Source organism: Anneissia japonica, unplaced genomic scaffold (assembly GCF_011630105.1).
Source record: "Anneissia japonica isolate Jap-2015-1 unplaced genomic scaffold, ASM1163010v1 scaffold19683_len14328_cov199, whole genome shotgun sequence".
Classification (NCBI taxonomy): domain Eukaryota; kingdom Metazoa; phylum Echinodermata; class Crinoidea; order Comatulida; family Comatulidae; genus Anneissia; species Anneissia japonica.
Window position 1 is genome coordinate 5,635 of NW_022757529.1, and position 8,662 is coordinate 14,296.

At 34.8% G+C, this 8,662-nt stretch overlaps 1 long non-coding RNA gene across 1 annotated transcript; it reads right to left on the reverse strand.

Annotated features, from left to right (window-relative positions):
- Positions 1–389: 389 nt before the first annotated feature.
- LOC117124798 lies at positions 390–7,710 on the reverse strand. The gene is made up of 3 exons (XR_004448020.1): positions 7,595–7,710; positions 7,216–7,317; positions 390–1,828 (listed from the first exon to the last, which is right to left on the reverse strand). It is a non-coding gene; the product is annotated as an uncharacterized LOC117124798 (long non-coding RNA).
- Positions 7,711–8,662: the final 952 nt, after the last annotated feature.

Consider the following 8,662-nt stretch of genomic DNA (forward strand, 5'->3'; position numbering starts at 1 on the left):
GCACTGAACCTAGCACAGTCATCCCAAGTGCCTGTCAGTTGAATGGGACTGCCTACCTTCCTCCCCGCATCTTGTACGCATGCCAAATACCCAAGCGATCACTGTAATTCCACAAGGCCAAGCACCCTAGACCTCTGGGTTGACCAACCTCTCGAGACCGAAACTTAATCAAGCTCTCGATTCAAAGGTTCTGATTACTGTATCAATGTATATATTTTTTTTAAATAATTGACCAAGTTTTCACTTATAGTCATTTTCCTGCTGATTCTTACCTTATGGTGTTTATTTTCATTTTTATAAGTGAAATGAGTGAATTACTGTGGTATTATGAGCTTATGATACCCCATGGGTTGGATTATTAATACTCATACAAATCTTCAAATGCACAATTAGTTATAAAATCACATTTAATAATCCCTACAATTTAGAAGATACAAAAAATACTGATTTGTATTTAAAGAAAATTGCGAATCGCATAGACATTAGTTTAGAAAACTCGCATCCTATAGCAATACTGTATAACATTTAAAGCGCTTACTACATCATTTTATAACAAGAATGACTTAAATCTATATTAATATACTTTGGTTTATCATCTTCTAAAGTATTCTTAATACTGTACTGCATGGAATCTCATTGAGACATATCTATGCATGGGTTTTTAGATGTGCTCGATGGAGGGTCTGTACTAAATTTATGATTATAAACAGAATTACCACACTAACCCTAACCATAATTATCATGATAACCATAAAGAAGAAAAAAGGAAAATAATAATAATAATAATAATAAAAGGAATTATTTGAATATTGTAGGATCACAGATGCATATTAGGGCAAATCTGGGTTCAAATTATATAAATGATATATCAGTGGCGGATCCAGAAATTTAAATAGAGGCGGTCTATTTCACAGATGGAGGGTCTGTACCACCCTTTCACAGATGGAGGGTCTGTACTAAATTTATGATTATAAACAGAGTTCCCACACTAAACCTAACTATAATTATCATGATAACCATTACCCTAATTATTAAAAATAATTATAATAAAAGGAATTTTGAATATTCTAGGATCACAGCTATATATCAGGGCAGATCTGGGTTAAAATTTAGGAAGTGGGGGGAATTAAAATATCTCTAACCCACCCACCGCCCCGGAAATGGCACTCACAGACTTAAAATTTGAATATAATTTTCTGTTGTCTCCACTTCAATCTTTCACATGTCCTACAGTCAATGTCAGACACACAATATGCTGTTATGTATCATCAAAGCTCTTCTGCATCAGGGTGCTAGTGCGACGACCCTAGGTGTCGGGGGCATTGCAGACCGCTGCACAAGAGAGCATAGCCGTTACACCACTGCACACATAGCAGTATATAAAATATTGTCCCTGTTAATGTTTAAAAGTCAGGAATAATGATAATTCTTGATAGCACATAATTCACTGAACATAATTAGAAACACATCAAATCAAAATGATTATTCTGATTTCTAAATTTAATAATTTCAAATCATAATGTATTAAATATATAATCGATTTGAAATATTAAGGCATAATTTTACTTTCTTATGAAGGTGGGAATAGAAGAGAAAATGTGACACAAATCGGTAGAGATAGGCCCTCTAATGTAAGAACTTCACTGCGACTTGTCTTGGAGCCCAGTCCAAACTTCTTACTGAGTATCCCTGTGTTGAACAAGCGTTCTTGCCCATCAGCCTTGCATTGGATTCGGATGCTGTAGCGCACTTCACGATCTTGTCTCATTGAAAATGTTTGACGTTCGCACGCTTTGAATGACAGTGTAGGATCATGAGGTTTTAAACGCTAAAAAATATTGAAATAAAAAATATAACTTGCATACTGTTAGAGTTTCAATCTCAACTTATTTTGAATTACTATTAAATCTATAAAATTTAAAAGAAATATTCATCATCATAATCATTATAATTCATCATAATCATCATCTTCATGGTTCATATGCGGATGACACTCATGGTGGCAGGACACCCCTGCCGCCAGTAATCTGTACAGACTTCATGCCAAGTTACAATCTCAACTCTATAAACATATTTTTAATTAAATGAAATTATCATCATCGTAACCATTATCTTCAACATAATAATAATTCATCATAATCATCATCTTCATGGTCCCTGACAACTGCAGCAATTGAAAGAGGTGCTAAGTAGCTTCCTGTTCACATCACTTCATAACGACAGGCTGAAATGTACCATAGCCCCCACTAGATACTCTTCCAAAAATCAGTTGTTAAAGTGCACACCAGCCAGATGTAAAATTCTTATATTAGAAGACTTGGGGCAAATTGCTATAAGCGGTCTTTAGATGTCTTAACGGTTAGCCGGCTATAATCGTGACATCACTACTGGTCTATGATTATAGACCATTGCTATACCACGGTCTAACCAGTTAGCCGTCTTAAATTTTAAAGCCTACTCAGAGGAGGCTTAAAACGGTCTTAAATCATTTTCATCATGGCGTTCTTCTGATTAAAGGGGGGGGGGGGGGGGGGGATGAGACAAGTGGCCATATATTGCTTATTTAACCTTTCCTGAGTTCGGGAAAAACAGTTAAAAAATTCAAAATGCTGAGATGTAACGATAATTACAGAAACAAAACATATGATGAGACAGGAAAATTGGGTGAAAACGAGGGTGATCACTTTTTTCAGTAGCTTGGTAGTATTTTCTAACCAACTCATTAATATTCAAGACAAGTCTGTCAATTTTAGTGAGCAGCTGATCGAAAAATCGTCCCGACGATCAAGCGACTAGACAATACATACAGTACACTAGAGTGAAGTCGTGAGTTTTTGTGATCGTTTACGTACGCAGTTACAGAGAGACGGTTTATTCAACGTCAATTCAATCATGGAGGAATAATTCAATTGAATTAATAAACGTATATCAGTCCGATGACCTGTTTGTTTATAATTTAGGCCTACACCTATGCCTAGGATTAGCACAGTCAGTGTCTACCCAGCAGCAGTAGCGCACTCCTGTCCGGGACACAGCTCCAGTCCCGCAGCAGGTGAGTTCGCACGCAGCCTTATCCAGCTGACGGTAAAGTTAGTAGGTTTCTACTACTAGCCTAGCCTAGACTTGTCATGGCGACTTTGTCACATTAATTGTGCTAGTGCATTTTTTTTCCCATAATAATAGACCTAGGCCCCTAGGCCTACTAATAATAGTATACTATAGGCCTAGTTATAGGCCTGGTCTTAAGAAAAACTGTCTAGGCCTAGGCCTAAATAAATGTCTAAAAAATGCACTGTCTAAATAAAGGTGATGTGCTATAGTAGTACACTATATCATCAGAGCCAACACCAATTCCTGTAACAATAAGATTATTATTGATATACTGTAGGCCTAGAAGCTAGGCTATACATCAATAACGCCCCATTAAATAATAACATGATGCATATGTTACTCCAAACCTAACTTTCAGCTGTTGTTGATGTGGAATTCAAATAAAATATATACATATATATTTTTGTAGGACAAGATATGTGATAGGCCAAAACATGACACTCTCCTCACATAGGTATTTGCCAGTCGCCATGATGAGACAAACATACCACAACATTTGCCATGAGTACAACCACCCAACATTGGCATCTACGAAAAAAGGTTTATATTGCATGCCAAATTTATAATAAATAAATAAATACTGTACCAGTATTACAGTACCTGTTTCACTTGCAAAATATCTTTAATGTTATTAAATTGTATTGTAATCCCATTCAATATTAATTCTTTTGAAGCAAATATGTGACCCAGATTTAGAAAACAAATTGTGAGGATTAATTTTGAAATATGTAATGTGCAAAGTTGATAGTACAGTATGAAAATGTGGCTCAATATATAATAATAATAAAAATAATAATATGCAGAAATTTATAACGCGCCAATTCAAAAAACATTATCAAAGGCGCAGTGAACAATTAACCCAATTAAAGCGATTTTGTAAACAAAAAAGTTTTCAAATTAGTTTTAAATGAGTTTAAATTTACAGGAACAACTATTTTAATGTATGGCTTTGTACAGTCTTGTGTAAAGTTTTTCTATGAAACTACTTATTTTTTAATGCCTGGATTATGCCTATGTGTGCATGCTGATCAATTTGGTATTGGAATTTAGGAGAAATCTTCAATTTTTTTGCTGTACACCATTTTTTGTTTAGTATTTTAAAATACAGTAGTTGAACTTGCCTATGTCATAGAAACACAATTTATCATTCTTATACTGTACATGGCAAATAATTGATTACAACAAGTGTATTTTCTCACAGTTAATATAAAATTGTTTTACTGTACACAGAATAAAGCAACATTAAAGCAGTCAGGTATTACAATATATATCACTGCATTTTACACACTCTATTTATTATCAAAATATTAAATATATGGATTTATATTTACTATAGTTTATACCAATGTAAAGAATAGGGAAGAACAAGTTACATTTATTTACTGTACACAAAATTATAATTCATACTGTATTAGCTTAACATTTTAAAATATGAGACAAGAGTGGGGAAGATACAAAAAACATTGTACTGTACATAACGACAAAATGTTCTTGAAATCTACTTTGCGGGCCTATCTGCATCAATAGCAACAATTTCAATTACAGACTAGGTCTGGAAGGTTACACACAATTGACTGGTCCAGATATACAAAAGCTCTAGGCCTATCCTGACAAAATTTCCTTTCATGAGTGATGAGATTGTCAAAAAAACAGAGCACAGTTGTCACATGAATTGTCAAGAATGAATCTATTTACATAAGATCTGTTGCATAAATGAGGATGGACTTATCAGTATCTTCCATAACAATTTATAAATAATTCTTCCAACACAAAGTTTATTTCATCATCTTCTATGATAGCATCAAAAAACCTAGGGCAGTCTTACACAGTGCAAGATGGGATGACCCTTCTGTCAGATTTCTTTAGCCTGTTAAACACCTACCAAATGAAAGCCATTGATATCCAACATGTCGGCATTTCCTGTAAGAAGAGAAGTACAATAAAAAGTTTGAACAGACTAGTTTAAAAAAAAATCAGATTGACTATTCTTACACCATTCAAAAATAATTAGTATTGATATTACAATATCTTTATAAGGAATTATCATTCTGGCACTAATCATCAATGATAATTTTTGTTGAAAATATATATATTCTAATTAACCATCACTGTGAAAAGCCCATATTCAAATGCATTGCAAACTAGTGTAACATAGCTGCAATTATTTTGAATAGAATTTATTATTTCATTAATATAATACTTTTTTGTAATATAAAAATAAAAATTAGTTTAAAAATTACAAATGAAGACAATAACAATATATGTATAATAGACTATCTTGTTTCTCAATCTTTTCTAATGTACAATAATAATAATGCCCCTGTATTTTGACCATCAAAATGGCTGGACATTTGACCCGCCATGGAACCAGCAGGGCCACGCCTAAGGCAGGTGGTTATATTTCCGAGAAGAATGCCAAAAATTAGTCTTTGAACTAATCTCAATACTGTACATATAACCATTTCCAATGTATTATGCAGAAGTTAAGTTCTGTGCACATTTTTCCAAGCCATTTTCCGCGCAAATTTGAGCTAGGCCTAGCTTTCAAGGTATCATCCACATTCCACGACGAATAAACTGGTATTTATTTTTAGTAATGCTGTAGTATTAGTAGGTCCTAGATAGTTCCATGGATCTAACAATTAACATGTAAATTAATGCACTTTATTTAAAAGTGTTGTTTTTTTGTCTAATGTTTGAAATATTATTATAGTTTGTATGCCTAGGCCTAAACTAGGGGCCTAGGTCGCGCCAGGCAGTAGTATTCCGTATTCTCTACATACATACAGTACTGCTCTAAATGCTAGGCTATGCCTACACAGGTAAGACAAGTTGGTATTAAACAAACCTATTTAACGCCACTATTAAGATCACCACTTCCAAGACTTCCTTATCCAAACCAGAAAGATTCATTCTTCAAAAATGCCTTCGACATAATTTATTATTATTATTGAATATTTTCGCCAGTCCTAATTTTTCAATTTTCCGCTCGTGACGACCATTCTCATCAGTTGGCTAGTGTCGTTACCAGCTCGTTACGGTTGAGTGAATCAGCCGACTCCCTGTCTAGTGCAAATTTCCGAAATAAAAACTGGGGCAAATCGTTATTTTACACATAATTGAGACATTTTCATAAGTGAAAACCCATATAAATGAAAAGAACGGCCAAATTTACATTGGAATATCTAAAGTTTGACACAATTTTTTATGGGGTTACCGAATGCAAGCCTTTGAAAGTCGGTACATTTTAGAAAATTCCCTATCTTATAACACTAGCTCAAAATCCTGTAGCACCAGTTTTTTTTTTGGGACCCAGTTCACGAGCCTCGTTTACGAATACCGCGCTTCAAAATCCAGTGCCGTCACCGTCGTTGTGGTCGCCCATATACCTCTATTTTAAATTAAAAATTAATCGTTTCATCCCCGCACCCCCCCCTTTAATTTAACAGAGCAATGACAAGACCTAGATCATCAAAGTCGGAGAATCGAACGACGAATACTCCGCGCACTTCTCAGCGTCTGTAAAAATAGGTCTATGGCATTTATTTACGTTCATTTCGATACACTTGCCTGCGTCGACCACGCATGACGTCGCCCTCAATTTTATTTTACTAGGAAGTGCTTGTTTGCGTTTCAATACCCAAAGCAGTCTTAGGGAAGACTGTTTTATAGCAATGGTCTTAGAGGAATGACTTTAGTAAGACCGTCTGAGTGATAAAGCCGGCTTTATTTGAGGAGTTAAGACCGTTTTATAGCAATCCGCCCTTGGTTCTAACAACCAGACAAAGAGTCTTGAACACATTAAGGCTGTAGATATCTGTGCTTCTTCCTTGCCACTCAACTCCCACCAAAAAATTAAAATTATAAAATCATGTATGTGCACCCCTGGAAATGAGCAGGCAATTGTTTCCTGACCAATTCAAACCACAAGGACCCCACTGGATTAAGTCTTCAGGCTTCCACTGCTTACTTTTTACACAAAAATCAAAATCCAGTGTAATAGTCATTTTCGTACCATCATTGTTATTATCATTCAACATTATCTTCCAACATCTTTTATAGATGGTACAGTAGACAGATGGATGAATACTGTTATTTACTAACCTGCATGTAGAATTGGTAAGTGCAGGCTTTACCCAGCCGATGAGCTTTGAGTTCGAAATGGAAACCATATAAAGAGATGACCTCAGTGTGGTACCTAGGTTCCTGTAAATAAATAAACCATGTCATGAGATTGTGTCTTGTACTTAGGTTCTGTGACGTAGTCCAATAGTCCAATATATGAGATTTCATTACAGAAGCAAACGCAAGGATATAACATGTTCTACATGCAATTTAATCTTCAGAAATATAGTAAAAATTCGTACAAAGTAAAGCCCAAGTCCCACTTGGCTGCTATTTCTTTGAAAACATATGAATACAACCTAAGTCCCACTTGGTTGGAGTTATTCGCACTTAGGTGTCCAAGTGACAACTGCCTTACCTATCCTAAAAGCATAAGAAACTTCCCAACATTTGAGCTACATTCCAATTCTAACCACACATGACGAAATTCTTCCCCTTAGAAGAAACGGTCACTGGTGGGTTGGATGATTGATTGCTAATTGCCTGCATGCTGCCTAAACGGCCTTCACAATGAGTAAACAAGACCTTGGTAGTAGGAGAAAATCGACACAGTTCAGCCAGTACTGCTCCAATCATGGTCAAATTTCAGAAAGTATACACAATTTCTGAATCTAATGTTATTATTTAAAACATAAAATGTTTTAAACCAAGATCCGACCATAATGAAAAAAGACAGTAGCTGTACGTCTGTGGATTTACTTTACTTTTTTCACGAATTTCGCGAACGTAAAAAAACGGTTACTTGGCGATCGGGAGAATACTATAGCCAAAAAGATGCATCAATATTTTATTAGTTCTCAAAAAACAAAGATGGTAATTTTGGTCATTTTCAATACAAATATGTATTGAAAATGACGGGTGCAGGTCAACTCGGCCACAAGTCAACTCGGCCACAAATCAACTCGGCCACAAAAAGTTCGGCTACAGCCAACTCGGCCACAAGTCAACTCGGCCACAAGTTCTTTAATGTAAATCTCAGTTTTTGCATCCTTTTTCATCAATATATGATTGAAATAAAGTACGAGTATATTCTACTAAAACAGGACTACCACACTACCAAAAGTTCGTCTTCTGTTTACTCACAACATTCTAATTCAATAATAATACTCTAATTCAACAATAACGACAATAAATTAGTAATATTTACTTTAATAATACTAGTTAGTCATTATGACGATAATAAAGGTGATAACAACAACATCAATAGTAATATTTATTTAAACAATACTAATAATATTAGTATGGTAATAATAAAGATATTTAAATATCAATTTTAATAACTAACTAGATTTGAACTCGTCACTGAGGATGAGTTTGGTGATCCGCAGTACTTTGACCCTAACGAAGCACGCACGTTTCTGATTGAAAAGTATTATATGCTAAAACATGCTCTATTTAAAAAGTAATTTTGAGCGTTTTAAAAGAA